This window comes from Sinocyclocheilus anshuiensis, unplaced genomic scaffold, assembly GCF_001515605.1.
Source record: "Sinocyclocheilus anshuiensis isolate Anshui unplaced genomic scaffold, SAMN03320099.WGS_v1.1 scaffold337, whole genome shotgun sequence".
NCBI lineage: Eukaryota > Metazoa > Chordata > Actinopteri > Cypriniformes > Cyprinidae > Sinocyclocheilus > Sinocyclocheilus anshuiensis.
Genome location: NW_015537968.1, coordinates 1260914 through 1272949, shown reverse-complemented (window position 1 = coordinate 1272949; position 12036 = coordinate 1260914). Strand labels below are relative to the sequence as shown.

Below are 12036 nucleotides of genomic sequence, written 5' to 3'. Positions count from 1 at the left end.
TATATAAAAAAATATATGTATTGTCTGGTTGCCGAACAATTAAAAAGTGTTCATTTTTGTGACATCTCTAATAGTTAGTAGAGACTTCATATGCATGCTATTTAAAAACAAGCCAACAAAGTTTAATGTTCATACTTTAGGTAACAGGTTAAGAAGACACAGAGAGTCGACCAAAAAGAGTTTAAAGAATGCTAGATGTTCCATTTGTCACCCACACAAAAGGTAAAATACAGGCTGACAAGAGGGCAAAGTGTCCTGCAGTACCAGTCTGTGTGTTTCACCCTGAGGCTGTGTGCAGTCAACCAGACAGAGAGCAAGATCAGTCTGATGCTCACATCTCCACAGTTACCGTAGCGCACGGTGACAGGCCTGTCAAGACAAAGTGTGATTTGATTGCTGACATGAGCCCAGTTTGTGTGTGAGGATGGATATTACCCCAGATCATCACAGCATTTCTGTTAGCATATTCCTTCTTTTATGTATGTATGTGTGTGTTGCTCACACAAAAGAGCTGAGATTTTGATATAATAACTTGTGAGTGCTGATCCAACACTGGCTGCTTCTCTAATGCAGTAAGACATCTGCTGGGCAGCCTCTGATTCCCTGTCACTTTACAAACACGGATTCCACCAGCACTGCTAGCACTTTCATTACATAAATGTCTCTGTCTTTGTCTTTAGGAAGGGTATGAGTGAGGACAGAGTAAGTCTGGAGGACAGAGAGCATGCCAAGCGTATCGTCTACTCTGTGGTTTATGGAGCTGGTGAGAACTATGTTACCCATAATGCATGCAAACCATCACTTCAATCTACAGAAAGTACAGAACATGGCAATATTTATCATATATTTTACCAAGCATTTAAAAGTGCTGTTTTGCTAACTCAAACCACACGGCTTCTCTTCAGTGGCTGTTGCATTCCTGCATGCTGCCATCTTTGCTCATGGGCGCTCCCCTGAGCCGTAAATACCATGTTACTAATTACTGTGGAGCCGTAAGAAATTGACATCTTGACAGCGCTGATAGGGTGATGGCACACAGGAACATGTACAGTTGAAAGGCCATTACTTGCAACACTTCTTTAGGCACAGAAGATGTGAATTCAAAAGCAGCAGTCAGGGAAAAATATAACTTTCAATCAACATGAGGGTGAATGGATGGCAGAAATGTCATTTCTGAGTTAATTATACTATCGTTCAAACGTTTGGGATCAGTAACATTTTTTAAAAATGTTTTTGAAAGTCGTCTCCATTTCTCAACAAAGCTGCATTTATTTGATAAATAAAATACAGCTAAAACAGTAATATTGTAAAATATTATTACAATTATTACATTTTAAAAATGTACATTTTCAGCAGCCATTAATCCAGTCTTCAGTGTCAAATGATCCATCAGAAATCATAATAGGTGCTCAAATATTTCTTGCTGTTATCAATGTTGAAAATAGTTGTGGAACTGTGATATTTTTCTTCAGAAGTTTTTAAGGAATATAAAGTTAAATATAATAGTTTATATGAAATAGAAATCTGTGGTAACAGGTATAAATGGCTTTACTGTTACTTTTGATCAATTTAATGCATTCTTCCTGAATAAAAGTATTATATTACATTATCAGTATCAGTAGTGGCAAAAGTCAGTGCTGAATAAAATTATTAATTTCTTTAAAAAACAAACAAAACTTTTGAATAGTAGTGTATCCTTTTGAAAAGAAATGTGGACATTTTGAATTTGGAAACTTAGAATTTTAAATGAGAGAAAAAAATTGGGGAAAAATATTTGAAAACACAATTGACTGTTTCAAAATGTAAATAAACTATCCATATTTTTATCTGTATTTAGACAGACAGGGAAGATTGTGGCATAGGCAGAGATACATAAATTGATTTTTTTTAGAATTAAAGAGATAGATGGTACAGATAGGAAGAAATAAAGAGAAAAGTTGTGACCCAGACTGGAGGGCTTTGTTCTATGAGTCAAGTGCAGAGAGCCTTATTGTTCATAGTGGTTGCTAACAGAGATCTCCCAGAATGTGGCCTCCATGACTACAACCGTACTAGAGAAGAATCTTATTATGTGTGTGTGGAGGGAAGAGAGGGACTGAAGGAGGGTGTCACTGTTCTACTTTACTTTTACTGGGTCAACTTGAATGTATCTCTGTGTTTTTTTTCTCTCTCTCTCATTTATATTTTTCAGTCCAGCATCACACAAGTGGCTCACCAAAATTTGTTTGTGAGCATTAAGTTGCTAAATACAGAAAAAGACATTTATTGCACTCTTATAAAGGCATAAGCCGTGATGCGCCAGAATGAAACATTTTAATTTCGACCATAATGTCATCTCAGGAAAACGAGAAAGAGAGAGACAGCATGAAGAAGGAAATAATGAGTGACTGAGTGCTGGTAGAACGTGAGTGAGAGAAAGAGAGTGCTAGTGTCAGCATATGTTGATAATCCTGCAGAAAGCTAAGAATTGCCATGGTTACCGAATACTAAAAGGAGGTGTAGCATAGAAGACAATCAAACACACACACACACTCATAGGTGAGGGGGAGGGGTGGACACACACACAACTGGGTCAGAATATGAGAGGCTAACTATTGAGCATCCCAGAGAGAAGGATTGTTTAGTTTGGAGTAATTAGGCAAAAGGAGGGGCACTAGAGAGAAAATGATTTCAACCAGTGAGAATGCACAGCGACACACTCTTCATCACTCCTGCGTGCCTGCTGCTGCCTTCATCTTCCTGCTCACATGCTTGATATATTCATCTCTCTCTTTCTGTCTAGAAATAATCTCAATTACAGGCAGACAGAAGGTCAGGTAAAAATTAGCCTGAGTCTTGCTGGTATATGAACTCCATCCTGTTTCATTCAACAGGTCACTGTGTATAAACTAAAGCAAGCAGCATGGGTTTCAGCCATGTCATGTGACTCTGTAGTTGGACTGATGAGAAATTCTTTGCATTTTGATTGGTTGGGGTACTGCACACTTTCTAATGCAAGTTGTTAGTAGCTACATTACATCTGATGCTACAGTATTTCCTAGGTATTTATTAGTGCTGCTTGCAAAGCGTCACTGGTGATGTTAACACTATAATTAGGGTTAGAGTTCTGAGCAAACCATTAGACCTAAGTATAAACTCTTGCATACAGCTTATTTGTGCTATGGACATGATGACACCTCAAATTGTGTGGGTTTTTTGTGAGGTGTGCTATTAATTTTGTACATCATCAGAGTTATAATTTTTGCCTGGTGGATGAATAAAACACTTAGACTTAATAGTAAAACAGTAATATTGTGAAATAATATTATAATTTAAAATAACTTTTTTATTTATCAATATAATTATATATGTAATTTATTCCTGTGATGGCTAGGCTGAGTTTTCAACAGCCATTACTTCAGTCTTCAGTGTCACATGATCCTTCATTCTAATTATGTGATTTGGTGCTCAAGAAACATTTCTTATTATCAATGTTGAAAACGGTTGTGCTGCTTTACAGGAATAAAGGTACAGCCAATGGGATAACCAATATGAAATTTCTTCAATCATTTACTCGGCCTCATGTCATTCCAAATGTGTATGAATTTCATTCTTCTGTTGAGCATAAAAGAAGATATTTTGAAGAATGTTGTTAACCAAACAGCTGATGGTAGATATTGATTTCCATTCTATTTTTTTTTTCTATACTATTCAAGTCAATGGCTACCCTCATCTGTTTGTGGTTACCCACATTCTTTAAAATATCTTCTTTTGTGTTCAACAGAAGAATGAAATCCATGCAGGTATGGAACGACATGAGGGTAAAGTGATGACGGAATTTTCATTTTTTTGGTCAACTAACATTTTTTATCGAAATCATGATATCTTTTACTAGGATTCTTTGATGAATAGGAACTTTTGCTTCTTTTGTGAATAAAAGTATAATTATTGTGTATGTTATTTTACATTAGCAATATCGGTAGAGGCAAAAGTCAGTGCTCTCCCATTATATCTTGTTTTTATGTCATCACATTTGTTGTCATGGTAGTTGTCGTCATAGCAACATTGGGAGAATGGGGTGCTCAGTTTAACCTATTTCTCTTAATCTTTCTGAGCCTCTTCTCACCTCACTTTGTCTTTTTTGTCTCACCTTGAACTGTTTTATGCATGGAATATTTCTGTTCTCTCTTGCTTTTTTCCACTGACTTTCTCTCTCTCCCTTTTACTCGACACCCTCACACACAGGAAGAGAGCAGTTGTCTGGTATTCTGGGTGTGAGTGCAGTGCAGATGAGGCCAGTCGTTTTCAGGACACTTTCCTACAGACATACAGAGAGGTGCCGGCCTTCATCCAGCAAAACATCCAGCACTGCCACAAACATGGTATGTGTGATAAACACAGAGCAGAGTTGAAGAAACTAAGCAGAGCAGCACAGCAACTGACACTCTCTCCCAAAAGTGGTTTGGACATCATGGTTTTACACCATGCTGTGAACTTAAGTCACACACACTCATTCTTTCACTTCTCCTACTGTGAATTACATAGTTACATTTGCTGCTGCCATTATATTCTATATTATATTCACGTTTCATGTCAGTGTTGCTTGAAAAGGTCAAGTGTGCCGTTTACTGGCCGTTTTACTATTATTATAAAGTATGAAATGTAAATTTTGTTTGGTGTGCTGTATTGGCATGAGAAATATTAATAAAATGTATGGCAACACAAAATAAAGAACAATGCAAGGCAGCTAAATAGAAGGTATCACAAGATATTAGTTAAGTACGAATGATTAATAGCTAAAAATAAGAAGATCAAATAATAAATAAGAAAATACAATAGCATACATTAAGTCCAGTAATAAAATAGACAGTGTTAGGTTTGTAGCTACTTTTTTTTTTTGTCAGGCATTATCAGATTGCGACTGATATGCTGAGTTATTTTACTACAGTAAAGGTATTGGATCACTGCAGAGAACTAAGCACTATTTCTTACCAATGGAAAATATTGACTTTCTGACTGTACCATTGCTATCAAACATTTCATAGATTTCACTGTATTGCCTTCAGACAATCAGTCAGAATAAGAAAAAAAAATATTGTCCGTGTTCCTGTTCTGATAGCTGATTGTCTCATTTAGCGCATACCATAATTGACAAATAGTTTAGAAAATGTATCCAATCACATTGTAAGGTATGCTGAAATGTTTAATGTTCAGAGAGTTACTTATCAAACAGGCAGAAACAGAATGAAACTGAAGTTCCAGGACTGAAAGTTTCTTCCAGTGCGCTCATTACAAAATCAAAACTGGAGGCATTGACATGCCTGCACAGCCTCAAAACACCTGCTATCATTTTAGCTGAGAAATTTATCGAGTTCTGAAAGGGAGGAAAGAGATTCAAGAAAATGAAATGGAGAAGGGCTGTACAGAGTGAGCTTTCTCTCTCCATAATCTGTTCTAGAACAGGGAGTTCCAGTAGGAGTGTCATTGCGTCTAATCTTCTGCTCAGGGAGACTCCCTGTGCTGCCTTTTTTAATTTAGAGAGACGCATTTATGTAGCTTAATGTAAAGGAGACAAGACTGACACAGGACCTTCCTCAGAGGTGAAAAGGAGAATAACATATTCTCTGTTGATGCATGCTGTGATGGAGGGCCCAGTGGCCCAAAAAGTATTTGGATACTTAAATGGTTATTTCACCCAAACATTAATATTGTTATCATTTAGTCACCCTTATGTTGTTCTAAACCTGTATGAATGACTTTCTTCTGTGGAATGGTTTGGTTACCAATATCAACATTATTCAAGGTATCTTCTTCTGTGTTCAGCATGACTACAGGGGGAGGTGAACTCATTAAAAAAATATGTGTATGTCACTGAAAATAAATATCATTTGGTTTGATATTTTGTTAATGCAAAGAAAAATAGCACAAGCTTACTTACAAAAAGTGGTTTGGACATTTTCCGCTTGTCAAACAGTTATGGTAGTTAATCTTCCCTACATCTGTGGTTATTCTGCTAGGACGCCTATGTGACTACATCTTCTAAAATGGCCACCTTTTCTTTCTTTCACCCAATAATGAAAATTCTGTTCTGTTCATATAATAAAAATTGTTGGTTGCTTTTGACCCCACTAAATTTTTTTGTATGGACAAAATAGTTAAAACGTTGTTCAAACTATTGTCTTTTCTGTTATGTTGAGAGAAGAAAGTCAAACAGGTTTGGAATGAAATGAGGCTGAGTAAATTATCACAGATTTGTTGCTGTTGTTTTGGGTGGATTAAGTGTCCAAATATTTTTGGCCACTGTATGATATTTAAGTACACAAAACTTTGAAAAGTAACGTGCACCGGCAACGTTACTGTCACACACTTCTAAGAGGATACGCCCGAGACAAATACACACAAACATTTTGCGTTTGACAAACAAAACACAGACGCAACACCCATTCTCATCATCTACAACAGCAGAGAGAGAAACACAATAGCAATTTCCAGTGATGCATCATCATTGTTATCTGTTCATATGACACGCCCACACTGAGCCAAACACATTCCTGAACACTGTTACACATATCCATGCAGTGTTCTCTCTTTGTGCCCCTGTCGTCTCTGTGCTTCTGAGATTTTCCGAATGAGTCCACTGGCTGACCTCACTCTTTTCCAACAGGGGTTTATGCGTAAAGCTTGACCTATTGTCTGACTTACCCCGGAATGCACTGGCATGAGTGATTCGTAAAGAGTCTGCGTGTGAATGAGTGACTGAGTATAATAAGGCTGAATGAGTGTATAAGTTGCTGTGTGTGTTCTTTCTTAATGATGCCTTAGATTTTGTCAAGTCCATAATGGGAAGGCGCCTTTCTCTCCCTCACATTCACTCCGCTGACTGGAGCCTTCGAAACCAAGCAGAGAGACAGGCGGTCAACTTTATACTACAGGGTATTGCGTGCGTTTCTACTTGTGTTTGTAATGTTTGCTACATCTGTGATCATCACAATGGCTGTGTGTGTTCCATTAGGCTCAGCTGCAGACCTAGCCAAAATGGCAATGATCAAAATCTGCTTTCAAGTGGCTTCTGCCTCTAACACTGCCAGGTACATCCATCCTTCCAACTTTCCACTCCCTCCCTCTCTTATAATCCCAAGTGTACCTGAATAATACATTTTGTATATGGGAAATGCAGTAATATTTTACAGTAATTTTCAATTAGTTAAATGGATGGTTCACCAAAAAATGAGAATTCTGTTATCTGTTAGTCACCCTCATGTTGTTCCAAACCTGTATGACTTTCTTACTTCTGAAAAATACAGAAGAAGAGATTTTGGAGAATGTTGGTAGCCAAAACAGTTTTGGTGACCACTGACCTCTTATGTATGGATGTAAAAACATTGAGGTTTAGAACAACATAATTTAGAACAGAGGTTTAGAACAGGTTTAGAACAACATAATGGTGACTAAATGAAAGCAGAATTTAAATTTTTACTAACTATCCCTTTTACAAACTGTCCCTATAATGCGTTAGGTATCATTCACTAACAAAGAAAATTATTTTCGCAGCATTTTTTAATCTAGGTTTATGTTAATGTTTACATATGCTAATGCTATCTTTCTTATCCAAGGATACCTTTCCTTTCATTCTTTTTCTACATATCCCTGATCTTCTCTCTTTTTTCCTTCCTCTGTCCATCTGTGTGAATCACTCAACTTGCAATGCAGCTCTATATATATATATTACAGTCGTTTATCTTCGTTAGCGTCTCTCAGTCCCTCCTTCTTTGTTCTTTCTCCTTGCCCCTCCCTCCAAGTCTCTTTCTGTTCTGTTCAGTGAGTATTAGGAGATATGTCTGCAATAGATGGCTTCCAGACCAATGTAAAGCATTGACAGATTTAATGTAATATTGCCGTCACACTCCAGAAGCTAAACACATCATGGGTTGGTGGTCATGGTCTGGTTATCTCCATGTTAAGATTGATAGTTCTCTTCTAGTTGTTGTGTCTCTTTATCTTTTTAGGCTGGTGGCTCGAATCCATGATGAGCTGCTGTTTGAAGTGGAGATCTCACAATTAGAGCAGTGTGCTGGTGAGGGAGACCACACATGTCCTTTTATATAAGGAACAAGTGAAATAAGTAGTTAATTTCAAATAATTCTGAGTAAATAAACTATTTTTCTGTGGTGTTATTTTAGTATTATTTATATACTATTAAAGTAGCTTTTACATTTTTATTTCTAAGTAATATTTGATTAATGTCTTTAGAATTTTTTAGTTTTGTGAGATAGCATGGGATTAAACGCTATCAATTAGAGACAAAAAACATTGGCCATTTAAACATTTTGATTATTATGTTGGTGAACAGTGTTGGTGAAGAAGACCATGGAATCTCTTCAGCACATTGAAAATTTGGGAGTAAATCTCTCTGTAAGTGAACACCCACACAGCTTCATTTAAATGGTGGTCAATTTATCTTAGTATAAGGAAGAGCTTCTTGATGTAGAGAAAGTAACATGCCATGATCTATTTACTTTCTTCCTTATTGCTTCAGACAGATATTATAGCTCTATTAGAAGCCTTAATCATATCAGACAGACTTTCAAACAGCTTTGTCCTCTATAAATGCGATTCACTGTGTCATAGCATTTGATTGGTAACCTAATTAAGCTGCACTGCATTTCCAGATGGCCTTCCCTCCTACAGCCTGGCTTTAAATTACTGTAAAACTAAATGATGCAGCAGTTGTAGATCAGAAGATATAGGTGCTCTAGTGATCCCAGTTCATTTCTCTCTATCCTCAGGTGCCCCTCAAAGTCTCACTGTCCACTGGACCATCATGGGGCTCAATGTGCGAGATGGGCCTCCCCTGCAATATTACAGCTACATCTCTCTGAGTCTCCCACTCTTCCTCTCATCCTGTAACTATGGTAACCAGGCAGCTGCAGTTCCCAATTCTTGTTTCTCACAGATGTATCCGAGGGCAACGGCTTCCCTTGATTCATTTTTATCCTTTTACTGTTGTATTCTGTTTTTCTTCTAACTGTTCAGAAGCTAGTATCTCTTTGCATGACAATAGAAGTAGCTATTAAATTTGTTTTTTGTTTCTTTACACTGTTTGTACACCTGATGTTGCCATTTGCTCTTCAATACATCTCTCTATTGATATATTCAGTGAACAAATAATAAATATGGGCCTCTGTCATAAAGATGACTTAATTTCAGGTGTATTATTGGCTTGGTGAGCTGATGGTGCTGCTGTCTGTTTCTCAGCCTCTGTGATGGAACATTGTCTCCTGATGAATATTAATAAACTCGGTCCTCATTTAGTGCGTCTCGCTCACTCCATTTTAAACCCGTTAATCTTATCTCTTTTGTTTCCACGGCACCTCACAACTTGTTTAGAACCAGCCCACTGCCTTTTCGCTATATCTCTGTCTCATGTGTACACAGTCCACACACACACACACACACACACACACTGACTGACCCAGATTTTCAGTGTCCGTCTGTGGCGTCAGATCTTCTGTGCCCCCTCGCAGTACACTCTATCACAAACACGCCCTTGAAAAATGTTCCAGTCACTGTGCAGGTGGCTGTTGTGTTTTCAGAGGCGATAACAGCGCAGATGGCTGTAACCCTGTCTGAATGTCAAGATATCCCTGAAAGCCTGTTCTTAAAGGTCTGGTGCTGAGAGTAGAAACCGTTTACCCTGCTAGGTCATAATCTGTCTGTTCTCTCTCAGAGCCATTAATGAATGCTTAGCATCACTGAGATTTGGTGGAGAAGATCCTTTAGGATGTGTAATGGGGGATCAGTAATGAGATCATGTTTTAAACAAATTATTTGAGCCTTCCATATTACTTACATAGGAAATGTATTACAGAGTTGTTGACTTGCTGAAATCAAAGGTCTTTTCAAAGGCCACTGTTATCAATAACATCTCCAAACCATACTGCCATAATAAGAGGTAAATAAAGTTGCCCTTATCTAACTAGACTTTTGAATGTTCTTGATGTGTGCGCATCCGTTGCTTTTAAAACTTGTTCAGACACACGTGTACAAGCTTTATGAATCATTCCTTTAATTGATACAGTATGTACACCCTTTTCTTTCATAATTCAGGAAAACACTTCTTTACATCTTTCCAAAGTTCCTGTGTATTGAGGAAATGAATGAAAAAGGGGGAACTTAAACAGCAGTTAAAACAAAACTCCAAAGGAAACTCAGGCAGTACAATGATTTCAGACTCAAAGAACCAGGTGATCACTGCAACCAAACAGGTAAAGCAAGGTCAGATTTACCATGCTGAAAACCTCAAACCTAATTTTTCCCTAAACACAATTCTACCCAGCCCTCATTATCATACTAGACCCAGCCCCATTTGTGGTTTCTGACCCTGCCCCCATGTATGGCCACATATCATTTCCCTGCTGTGCTTTGTGTGGGCTTGTTTCTATAGTAACAGGCAGCCAATGACTGAAATGTGACCACGCTGACATAAATGGGGTAACTAATGCCAACTTACACCAGAAATTGTAAACATGAGCATTTATAAAGCAAAGAAAAAGTGTTACTGCCAACTTGTGAAATTATCTTTTAAGTGCCATACATTTCCAAAGTATTTCCAGGGATTTACCCGTTAATTATCAGTAATGTACAATAATTAGTAACTAGTAGTAACTTCTAAAAGCCCATAATAAGTACTGAGAGGATGCTGGGACTCTGAAAGTTGCATTTGCTCTGACTGGCACAAATGTAAGCTGATTGTATAGTTAGAATTGTGTCTCAGTTTGCAGTTGTTTCCCAAAGTGTACTGTTGTTGTTTTTTATTTGTTTTTCTTAATTATATTCATATAGTTTCTGTTACAAAATGATCATAAAATGTCCCCAAATGCTATTTACAGTAAATTACACTTTACAACTTTACACATATTAAAATGTTAATAAAAAAGTTTAATTGTTTTTGTTTTCAAGAAAAATCATAAAAGCTTTGTTAATATGAACCTGTGCGTATTGCGCCACTTGTAAAACTGGTGTGTGGTTGATTTCTCTGTTTAGATTACTGTCACAGATTGTTGGAGACTGCACTCCTGGTGAATCAGGAGACGGTGGATATTTGAGACCGACCAATCGTGGTTCAGAGCTTGACACAACTTTCAGAGGCCCATGACATCACCCAGTCACAAAGGTTTTTCACTTATTTTTCCGGGCTTCATATCAGTACAACATAAAAATCCACTGTAAACTGAAGAATACAAGATGCAAGTAAACATGTTAGTTGTAATTAGAATTAAGGAAATATAAAACGTAATGAGAATATACAAAAAATTAAATTCACATTCACACTTTGTCAGGCCTTGGCTTGCCCGTGGTGATGTTGCTGTGCCAATACTAATAACATCTTAGCGACTGTCACCAGTAAAGTATGAGGGATTGAACATCAATGCAGCATTTTAACATTTTTATAATCTCATGGATCATGTTCTTATGTTTTGTTTTGTTTTTCAGCTGTGGTACTTTGTATTATTGCTTGATAAGATGGCACATAGGCTTGATTTCCAAAATGAATTCTACAAAGATGAGTTGTGGTAACATCTTAAAGACAAATGGCAAAAGAATGAAATACAGCAAACATCCCGACTTTGGCAAATTTAACTTTCAAAAAATACTTTTAATACATTGTAGTGGATGATAGATAAGCATAAGACAAACCCTTATTTAAAAAATTAACCAAAAAAAAAAAATCTTACAATTGTGCTACAAGTGCCACTACCTCCTTGGCACTTGAAGCCACAATTAAGGGAGTGCTTTCAACCTAGAAAATGAAGGGAGAAGGGAGCAGCTCCACAAATTGGTGCCTTGGCTTGTTCTATGCATCCCCTAAAGGGTGACAGTGATGAAGCAAGAACATCTACCATTGTGGATTTTCCCCGACTCCCTTTTTCCTCTGTTAAGTGAAACATTCTTAGCAGCCATCTCTTTCATGCAGGTTACCAAGGTCAATCTGAATGCCTTATCGTCAACACTAGAAATGTATATACAAAGAATGCACTTTATTTCTGTTTCTTACAC

The 12036-nt window shown here is 37.3% G+C and overlaps 1 pseudogene; it reads left to right on the top strand.

Annotated features, from left to right (window-relative positions):
- The window catches only part of LOC107669093 (DNA polymerase nu-like), a 36555-nt pseudogene extending 27611 nt beyond the window's left edge, over positions 1-8944 (top strand).
- The last annotated feature ends 3092 nt before the right edge of the window (positions 8945-12036 follow it).